Below are 11,730 nucleotides of genomic sequence, written 5' to 3'. Positions count from 1 at the left end.
TGAAACAAGAGATACAGGCATCCAACAAATTTAGTGACCTTCACCAAGCTGGGTTCATGACAGGCCCCTGGATGCAAAGATAAACTGGACATAACCCTATGTGAAGGACTATGAAGGGGATCACAGTCTGGAATCCTGAATAATCTGAGATTTCAGTCCCACCTCTCCTCCTAAAAATGGTCCTGGATTCTCCATCCCTAGTAAAATCCCAGGCAAGGATTCCTAATGCTAACTAGATGGCAATTAAAAAGTGTCAAAGCTGAGATCACAGAAGAGTCATTTAAATCTACTAACCCCATCTTATACTGAATATGCAGGCTTCAGAAGCATACTGCAGACTTTTTATGATGAAGGACTTTTTTTGCAAAGTCTCTCCATTTGGTAGGTGTCTTCCATGCCACTTTCCACCAGGCCCCCTCAACCATCTCAAAGTCTCAGATAGTTGGTCTCCCCAGTTCCTTCTGGCCTTGTATAATCAGTGCTTCTCCACAGGATACTGCATTCATTTCTCTAGTATTAGTACTGACTTTGAATTCATCCTGCCTTTTAAAACTCAGCTTTCTTGTCCATCTCTGGCATTGTCTATACAATATAAAAGGAAATAATTATGTGGCAGTTCTTCGTTTGTTTGATTTTTGTGGATAGCAAAATCAGATCCTTTGATCCAAGAAACCAACTCTGCAGCATCAGCTATCCCACTTGACCTTAAAATTGAAATTTATTAAATAACCACCGAATCTTCACTACATAATGGGACTGATTATATGAGTGAGCAATTTCACTTGAGACAAAGGATTTTATTACATAGCATTTACATTTTTTAATTTCAGCACTTTGAAGACTATTATTCACATTTGGAAAATTATTATTTCCCTGACACATGATAAATTTTCAAGTATACTTGTGAAAAAATGAACAAATTAAAAAAATGGAAGGAAAGTTTGTAATTTTAAATTCTAATGTTCAAAATCACTGTTAAAATGGGCACATAGCTCCAAAAAACTTGAAGCACAATAATAATAGTTAAATTGACATTTTAAAATATGTTAATTTTATTTAACCTTTATTGGCTTCCTAGAAGCAATATATAATAAAATACAAATCCATAATTCAGTAAATAGACCAAGGAATGAATGATCCAGATTGAGCTGATCAAAAACTCCTATTTTTCTAAACATCAGAAACAAGAAAATCAGTACCTTTATTGGCCTTTGAGAATTCCACAGATATTTATTTTTCCCCTCCAGGTAGATTTAATGAAAACAGAGATCTTATTGTCCTGCTTTTTGCTTACCTCCCAATATAGTAGGTGCTCATGAGTACCCGCATGGTTTTGTGTTCATTATATTGACATCCATAATTTATAAATACCTCTCCAGCTACACCTACACCTCCCAAACTTGCTCCTTGACTGAATAAATGTAGCACCTATCATATTCTGAGGCCCTAAGCAAGTGTCAGAGCAATGCAATGGCTCCTACCTTCAAAGGGCTTACTATCTATGGCAATGGTTTTCATATATTAGTGTGCATCCAACTCAGCTTTAAGGAGGGCACTGGGAATCTGCATTTCTCATACAGTTCCAGGTGGTATAGACGTTCTTTTGGGGACCATACTTTAAGAACCACTGGCCATACATTTCTTTGAAAATTTAAAAATAGAACTACCATATGATCCTGAGGTAGTTCTGGGCTTATATACAAAAGAAATGAAATCAGGATTCAAAAAAATCTGTTCCCATAGGTTTTTTTGCAGCATTATTCAAAATAGCCAAGATATGGAAACAACCTCAACATCCATCAACCAATAAAAGGATAAAGATGTGGTGTGCATATGCATGCACACACACATATGTATATGTGTGTATACACACACAAACACGCATACACACACACACACAAATGGAATATTATTCAGCCATGAGAAAGACAGGCATCCTATTATTTGCCACAATACAGATGAAACTTGAGGACATGCTATGTGAAATGTCAGGCAAAGAAAGACAAATACTATATGACAACAATCATATGTGGATCTAAAAATACCTAACTCACAGAAACAGACTGGAATGATGGTTACCCTGGAGCTGTGGGGTCGGGGGGAAGGGAGATGTCAGTCATAGTATAAACTTTCAGTTACAGGAAGATCAAGTTCTGGGGATAGAGTGTAGAGCATAGTGACTATAGCTCAAATACTGTATAACATATTTGAACACTGCTGAGAGTAGATCTTAAATTCCTCACCACTAAAAAAGAAACAGTAACTATGTGACATGATTACAGGCGTTAGGTAATGCTACAGTGATATCCATTCTGCAATATATGTGTGTATCCTAGTGGATTCCTAGAGATTCCTTAAAGAAATTGGCAATCCAGATGAGCAAGGCAAGCACCCAGCTGGAAAGTTACCATGTGTCCCTTATACTACTTCTCAAGAAAGAGCTTACCACATACTCAGCCTCCAAATAAGTGTGATTAAGATCTTAATGATCTTCTACCTGCAAAAATTTAAGTAAGTCAGGAATTCTGGCCCTTTAAAAATATTTTAAATAAATAAACATTTTAATGAAGATATAAGATCTGAAAAATAACTGAAAAAATCTATCTTATATATGGGTTCTTTTCTGTTCATTCATAAATAAGCTTGCCAAATTGTACTGAATGTGTTTTATAATGCTTTTTACAATGTAAGACTTTTCTCTGAAAATATGTCCTAACAATCCAATGTGCTGTTTATTTCCCTCCTTAAAAATCCTAAAAATTTGCACTGCTTGTTTAAATTTCAATCTTTTCAATTTATTAATGATACCAAAATGAAATACTTGACTGACTTCTCCTTGTAAATAACTCAAATAATATAGACAATGTGAAGCCCTCTCTGAGTTCCTATTCCCCACATCTGCCCCTCCCTGACTTGAAGGCAAGGATACTCAGTTTGTTTTCAGGTAAATCCCTTTTCAGTTGTTGGTGGTGGTCATCATATTTTCTAATCAATTTCATATCATTTACTCACAGAAATTTATAAGTTTGCTTTTATTTCTAATATAAATATATGTTAATAACAAATGTATTCTTCTGCAACTGGCCTTTGCCCTTTAATACGTTATGGTATTCTTATGAAATCATTGTATGTAGATATATCTCACTACTTCTAATTTCTGCACAGTTCAGTTCATTTCAGTCCTCAGTCATGTCTGACTCTTTACTACCCCATGGACTGCAGCACACCAGGCTTCCCTGTCCATCACCAACTCCCAGAGCTTGAGCAAACTCATGTCCATCGAGTCGGTGATGCCATCCAACCATCTTATCCTCTGTCGTCCACTTCTCCTCCTGCCTTCAATCTTTCCCAGCATCAGGGTATTTTCAAATGAGTCAGTTCTTCACATCAGGTGGCCAAAGTATTGGAGTTTCAGCTTCAGCATCAGTCCTTCCAATGAACATTCAGGACTGATTTCCTTTAGGATTGACTTGTTTGATCTTGCAGTCCAAAGGACTCTCAAGAGTCTTCTCCAATACCACAGTTCAAAAGCATCAATTCTTCAGCATTCAGCCTTCAACTCTCACATCCATACATGACTACTGGAAAACCTTATCTTTGACTACATGGACCTTTGTCAGCAAAGTAATGTCTCTGTTTTATAATATGCTGTCTAGGTTGGTCATAGCTTTTCTTCCAAGAAGCAAGCATCTTTTAATTTCATGGCTGCAGTTTCCATCTGCAGTGATTTTGGAGCCCAAGAAAATAAAGGCTGTCACTGTTTCCACTATTTCCCCATCTATTTGCCATGAAGTGATGGGACCAGATGCCATGATCTTTGTTTTTTTTTTTTTGAACGTTGAGTTTTAAGCCAACTATTTCACTCTCCTCTTTCACTTTCATTAAGAGTCTCTTTAGTTCCTCTTTGCTTTCTGCCATAAGGGTGGTATCATCTGCATATATGGCTATTCTCCATAATACAGAAATTCATTATTTATCATTTCTACTCATTTTTAATAGACAGACTATTTCTAATTTTTATGAATATTTTTTAACATGCCCCATTTTGAAGAGATTCAAGCATGATATTGCTGGGTCTTAAGAGTATCTATTAATACATTTAAAAATGTAATTAGACATTGCCAAAGAGTTCTCCCAAAAAGCTACATCAATTTGCACTCTCAAAAGCACTGTTTAAATACAAACTTCTCCCCACATTCTCACCCACGCTGGATATTATCAAACTCTTCACATTTTACAATATGACAGACATCCAAAACCAGTTTTTACATGAACTTAAAAAACTATTCTTCATTCCCAATGAATCTTCTGAATATAGACTTCTTTTAAAACCCTACCTGCTATATACACAAACTGATTTCATTTGAATTTAACTGATCTCATTTTCCATTTTCTCTCTGCTAAATAATAGAGATGCCAGTCCTCTGAGTTTGGATGAGTTACCAATGCCCTCAATAAAAAGACATGAGTTCCAAATGAAAGTGAAAGTGTTTGTCACTCTGTCCTGTCAGACTCTTTGCAACCCCATGGACTGTAACTCCTCTGTCCATGAACTTTCCAGGCAAGAACACTGGAATGCCTCAAATACATCAAAATATTAATGGTAGTTGCTTCCTGGTGATAGGCAATATTTTCCTTATTTATTTTCTTTCCTGTCTTTCCAAATTTTCTCCAATAACTAATATTTGTTGGGGTACTAACTATTTGGTAGGCACTATTCTAAGCATTTTCTGTGCTTTATCTCATTTTATCCTCAAAAGAAGCATATGAAGGAAATATTACTATTATCTCTGTTTTATACATAAGGCTTAAAAAGGTAAACTAATTTTCTCCAAACTCCACAGCTATGATGGATTTGAACACAGGCCATCTGATTTCAAATCTTAACCACTGTACCATAATTCTGGCTATAAACATCTAAAAATCAACTGAAAGCATCTATATTTACTAACCAGAAATCAATAGCATTATGACCTGTGAGCTTATTCCTCCCTTTGCAAGCTTTCTCAAAGGTAATCTTACCTTCCTAGCCACACCAAACCTCTTCTCCCCAGCCTCATCTCTGTCCAAAGACTTAAAGATACAAGCTTCAAAAACCTAGAGGTTTTATGGTCTTTTAATCTCCCTATAATTCATTTTTATCAGCTTTCCTTTGTCTCCTGTGACGACATCTTGTTCTGTAAAGCACACACTGCAATTTAATTGTTGGCTCCTCTGTGTGATATTCTTAGCCAGCTTCTGCTCCTTTTTTGAAGCTCCTCAATCTAGCTGATAATCTATATTTCTTAATATCAATGGAAATGGCTGTAATACCCAGCACTGACATACAGTTCCCTCAGCAAAGCCTCTGTGTTTAGGATTCCAACTCTTTAGCAGTGGTGGCAGCGACTGAGAATCACCATCAAAGAACACCAACAGATTGCATTACAATCTGTCAATCCTTCTCTAGAGAAAGGAATTGGCAACTCATTATATTAAAGAATTGCAATCAAGCATCTGGAATATGGCAAAGCACATCGATTTTATGTGAATTAATGAGTTTCAGCAATTTATTACCCTGAACTTCTTGATATAATCTTATCCACAACATCTCTAACGCAAATGTACATTTTGTGTGAATCACAATCGTTATTCAAGCCACACCTTTGTGAATACTCCATTTCAGAGGTTTAGCTTTGGAGACTTACATATACACTTATGCCAAAAACAGAAATTATGTACTTTTACATTTTTAATTAACAAAATACATGCCCTCTTCATTTGCCTCATGCCAGCAGGAAATTAAGACAACTTCTTAATAAAACATTTGTATCAAGCCATGTCGTGTTAAGCAATAACCTCATCGTTTTCCCACACAGAGTCAACAGTTAGATAAAGCAGACAGGCTACAAAAGGCCTGAGGTCTTCCTCATAAAAATTAGTTTATTGAACACTCACAGTGTGCCCAGCACTATGCCTCCATTTTACATGCATTTTTTCCATTAAATCTTCCCAGCTGTCCTGTGATATAAGTGTTGTTATTATCACCATGTAACAAAGAAAGAAAGTAAGGCTCCAAGATGAAGCAATCTGCACACAGTCATATAGCGAATAAGTAGAAGAACTGGGATTATCTACCAGTTAGCTTTGCTGCATAACAAACTACTCCAAAACTTAGTGACTCAAAATAACAATCATTCATTTAGTTCATAGAATATAGGTCAGAGATTTGGACTGAGCTCAAGAGATTTCAGCTGGGCCTCACTAATGTGTCTACAGCTGGCTGCTGGGTCAGCTGTTGGGTCAGCTGGGAGCTGGTAGAGGACCTGGGTTCTCATTCATGCAGCTTCCCATTATCCAAAGGCTAGTTCAGGCTCATTCACCTGGCAGCCCCAGAGATCTACAAACTGCAAGAAAAGGCAAGTCCAAAAGTGCATAACCTTTTCAATCCTCTGCTTACATTCCATTTCCTACTCTCCATTGATTAAACCCAGGCTCAAAACCGGCCCAGTTCAAGTTCAGAGGAGAGAAAGAAAGACTGTGACTGTACCTCTAGAGAGATCACTTTTATGGTCTACCACAATTTCAACCCACATTTTGCTGATGCCAAAACCCACTCTGTGTGCCACTCCTGGATTTGTCTGGCCTCAGATCTAGTCCTAACCTCTCATCTGCTCTGCTCTGTATAACATGCACACTGATTCTTACAGGCTGTTTCCAGACACCTGTGAAAGTCAGTACCAGGTAATGGAAAGAGATTAGAAGGTAAGAAAAAAGAAAAGCAGGGTAGACATCATCCTCCCTCTCTGCCTCAGGCTGCATGTCCAGCAGGGAGGCCCCTCCACACAGGTCTGCCATGGTTTCAGACGCCGCCTCCTCCACATGGCCCTTCTTCCCAGGAAGGGTTTCCTATCCTTTGACTTCCTAGCCCCTCCAAAACCTATGTAACCAAGTCTTGGCATTAAATTCCCTCTGTTCTAAATATTTAATGATTTCTGTTTTTCTGGTTGAACATGCATGCTACACACACACCCCCCTGATTTTTGAATCTCCTAGCAGCAACCACTATGTAGTTTCCCTCCTACAGTGCCAAGTACTATGAAAGCAGCCATATTCATTCACTCAGAAAACATTCATTGAGAAACCACTAGGACCGAACACTGGGTCAAAGACTGTTTGCAAAGTTGAATAATATCTTATGAGACTAACCCAAAGGAGATAGAGCTATGTATAAATAATAACCATATAGTCAAGTTCTTTAATGAAAATGTAAATAGACTTTATTAGAAAAGCAGTCAGATGTGATGGGTCTGTGCACAAGTTCTGGGGTCAGATCACCTAGATCAGAATCTAGGACACATTTACTATCAGAATCTGGGGCACTTTTACAACCAATAAAGCAAGTTATTTATACTCGGCTTCTTCCTTGATCCAAAGAGGCATAATAGGATCAATTTCAGAGGGATACTGTAAAGACCAAAAGCAATAATACCTTCTTGGAGCTTATGCCTGTGCATGTCTGGTCCATAAGTGTTCAAAAGGTGTTAGGTATGAACTTTATGGAAACACAATATGAAAAAAATATCCATTTGTTTTGGGAATTGGGGAAGTCCGGAAAAGAACACGCCTTTTAGAGGACTAAAGAATAAGTGATAACTAGGTGAAATACTTCTCCCAAAGAAGTTTCTTCAAACCCCATCTATAAGTGATTCATCCTCCTTCTGACCACCCACGGCATTTTGTTTTCATACTCTCGAAACAGTGAGATCTCAATTTTTGTCTTGTTACACATGCTTTATCTGCCCGATGAAACTGAAAACTCCTTGAAGGTAAACACAAGCCTCTCCACCCTTGTCCACCCATAAAGCTCAGCACACTGCTTGCCACATAGCAGGTGTGCCAATTATTAAGCTGTTGTTTCTCAGCTCCAAAACCACCCTGCTGGGATTGGAATTACAACCAAACTTCTGCTCTGGGGTACACTAGAGGGACAATGCAAGACTGAAGGAGGGAGGTGGCAATTGCTCATTATTTCCTTCCTGTTAATATCCTGTCTGTTCCCTATTCCTAGGTGAACAGCACATTAGAAATGCTTCTTCACCTCAGGCAATGCCTTCCTGGAGTGGCAGCTGAAACCACTTTGGGGTTCTCCCTCCCACTGGTAGAACCAGCCTTATCCTGCCACCTCTGTGACACCAGTACCATTACTGGTACCCTGCCACTGAGGTCAGAGTTTCAAACCCATTTCAAAATCCTCCTCTAATTTTTCCTTCTAACCAACTTTGTTGACCTTTAATTCATATAAAACAAAATGTTACCATGTTAATTATACAGTTTTACAAACTGTGGAAAACTCTTAAAGAGATGGGAATACCAGATCACCTTACTTGCCTCCTGAGAAATCTGTATGCAGGCCAAGAAGAAACATTTACAACCAGACATGGAACAACAGACTGGTTCCAAATTGGGAAAGGAGCATGTCAAGGCTGTATATTGTTACCCTGCTTATTTAACTATATGCAGAGTACAACACGTGAAATGCCAGGCTGGATGAAGCATAAGCTGGAATCAAGCTTGCCAGGAGAAACATCAATAATCTCAGTTACGCAGATGATATCACCCTTATGGCAGAAAGTGAAGAGAAACTAAAGAGCCTCTTGAGGAGAGTGAAGAAGTTGGCTTAAAGCTCAACTCTCAGAAAACTAAGATATGGCATCCAGTCCCATCACTTCATGGCAAATAGATGGGGAAACAACGGAAATAGTGACAACCTTTATTTTCTTGGGCTCCAAAATCACTGCAGATGGTGAATGCAGTCATAAAATTAAAAGATGCTTGCTCTTTGGAAGAAAAGCTATGACCAACCTAGACAGCATATTAAAAAGCAGAGACATTACTTTGCCAACAAAGATTTGTATAGTCAAGGCTATGGTTTTTCCAGTAGTCATGTATGGATGTGAGAGTTGGACCATAAGAAGGCTGAGCACCAAAGAATTGATGCTTTTGAACTGTGGTGTTGAAGAAGACTCTTGAGAGTACCTTGGACTGCAATATCAAACCAGTCAATCCTAAGGGAAATCAGTCCTGAATATTCATTGAAAGGACTGATGCTGAAGCTGAAGCTCCAATACTCTGGCCACCTGATTTGAAGAACTGACTCATTTGAAAAGACCCTGATGCTGGGAAAGATTGAGGGAAGGAGGAAAAGGGGATGACAGAGGATAAGATGGTTGGATGGCATCACTGACTCAATGGATATGAGTCTGAAAAAGCTCTGGGAGTTTGTGATAGACAGGAAAGCCTGGCGTGCTGCAGTCCACTGGGTCAAAAAGAGTCACCACAATGCAGTAAGATTAGATCTCAATTATGGGAGAAAAACTATTAAAACTTCCAACATATGGAGGCTTAACAACACGCTGCTGAATAACCAACAAATCACAGAAGAAATGAAAATTAAACACAACAACCCAAAACCTGTGGGACACTGTAAAAGCAGTGCTAAGGGGAAAGATCATAGCAATATAAGCATACCTCAGAAAACAAGAAAAAAGTCAAATAAATAACCTAACTCTACACCTAAAGTTGGAGAAGGCAATGGCACCCTACTCCAGTACTCTTGCCTGGAAAATCCCATGGATGGAGGAGCCTGGTAGGCTCCAGTCCATGGGGTCGCTAAGAGTTGGATACGACTGAGTGACTTCACTTTAACTTTTCACTTTCATGCATTGGAGAAGGAAATGGCAACCCACTCCAGTGTTCTTGCCTGGAGAATCCCAGGGACAGGGGAGCCTGGTGGGCTGCCATCTATGGGGTCGCACAAAGTCGGACACAACTGAAGTGACTTAGCAGTAGCAGCAGCAACCTAAAGCAACTAGAAAGGGAAGAAATTAAGAACCCCAGGGTTAGTAGAAGGAAAGAAATCTTAAAACTTAGGGCAGAAATAAATGCAAAAGAAACAAAAGAGACCATAGCAAAAATCAACAAAGCCAAAAGCTGGTTCTTTGAAAGGATAAATAAAATTGACAAACCATTAGCCAGACTCATCAAGAAACAAAGGGAGAAAAATCAAATCAATTAAAATAAGAAATGAAAATGGAGAGATCACAACAGACAATACAGAAATACAAAGGATCATAAGAGACTACTATCAGCAATCATATGCCAATAAAATAGACAACTTGGAAGAAATGAACAAATTCTTAGAAAAGTACAACTTTCCAAAACTGAACCAGGATGAAATAGAAAATCTTAACAGACCCATCACAAGCATGGAAATTGAAACTGTAATCAGAAATCTTCCAGCAAACAAAAGCCCAGGTCCAGTTGGCTTCACAGCTGAATTCTACCAAAAATTTAGAGAAGAGCTAACACCTATCCTACTCAAACTCTTCCAGAAAATTGCAGAGGAAGGTAAACTTCCAAACTCATTCTATGAGGCCACCATCACCCTAATACCAAAACCTGACAAAGATCCCACAAAAAAAGAAAACTACAGGCTAATATCACTGATGAACATAGATGCAAAAATCCTTAACAAAATTCTAGCAATCAGAATCCAAAAACACATTTAAAAGATCATACATCATGACCAAGTGGGCTTTATCCCAGGGATGCAAGGATTGTTCAATATCTGCAAGTCAATCAGTGTAATACACCACATTAACAAGTTGAAAAATAAAAGCCATATGATCATCTCAATAGATGCAGAGAAAGCCTTTGACAAAATTCAACATCCATTTATGATAAAAACTCTCCAGAAAGCAGGAATAGAAGGAACATACCTCAACATAATAAAAGCTATATATGACAAACCCACAGCAAATATTATCCTCAATGGTGAAAAATTGAAAGCATTTCCCCTAAAGTCAGGAACAAGACAAGGGTGCCACTCTCACAACTACTATTCAACATAGTTTTGGAAGTTTTGGCCACAGCAATCAGAGCAGAAAAAGAAATAAAAGGAATCCAAATTGGAAAAGAAGAAGTAAAACTCTCACTGTTTGCAGATGACATGATCCTCTACATAGAAAACCCTAAAGACTCCACCAGAAAATTACTAGAACTAATCAATGAATATAGTAAAGTTGCAGGATGTAAAGTCAACACACAGAAATCCCTTGCATTCCTATACACTAATAATGAGAAAATAGAAAGAGAAATTAAGGAAACAATTCCATTCACCATTGCAACGGAAAGAATAAAATACTTAGGAATATATCTACCTAAAGAAACTAAAGACTTATATATAGAAAACTATAAAACACTGGTGAAAGAAATCAAAGAGGACACTAATGGATGGAGAAATATACCATGTTCATGGATTGGAAGAATCAATATAGTGAAAATGAGTATACTACCCAAAGCAATCTATAGATTCAATGCAATCCCTATCAAGCTACCAACGGTATTCTTCACAGAGCTAGAACAAATAATTTCACAATTTGTATGGAAATACAAAAAACCTTGAATAGCCAAAGCAATCTTGAGAAAGAAAAATGGAACTGGAGGAATCAACCTGCCTGACTTCAGTCTCTATTACAAAGGCCACAGTCATTAAGACAGCATGGTACTGGCACAAAGACAGAAATATAGATCAATGGAGCAAAATAGAAAGCCCAGAGATAAATCCACGCACATATGGACACCTTATCTTTGACAAAGGAGGCAAGAATATACAATGGAGAAAATACAATCTCTTTAACAAGTGGTCCTGGGAAAACTGGTCAACCACTTGTAAAAGAATGCAACTAG

The sequence above is a fragment of the Bos mutus genome, chromosome 6 (genome assembly GCF_027580195.1).
Source record: "Bos mutus isolate GX-2022 chromosome 6, NWIPB_WYAK_1.1, whole genome shotgun sequence".
Classification (NCBI taxonomy): Eukaryota; Metazoa; Chordata; class Mammalia; order Artiodactyla; family Bovidae; genus Bos; species Bos mutus.
Note: the sequence above shows the minus strand (reverse complement) of the source record.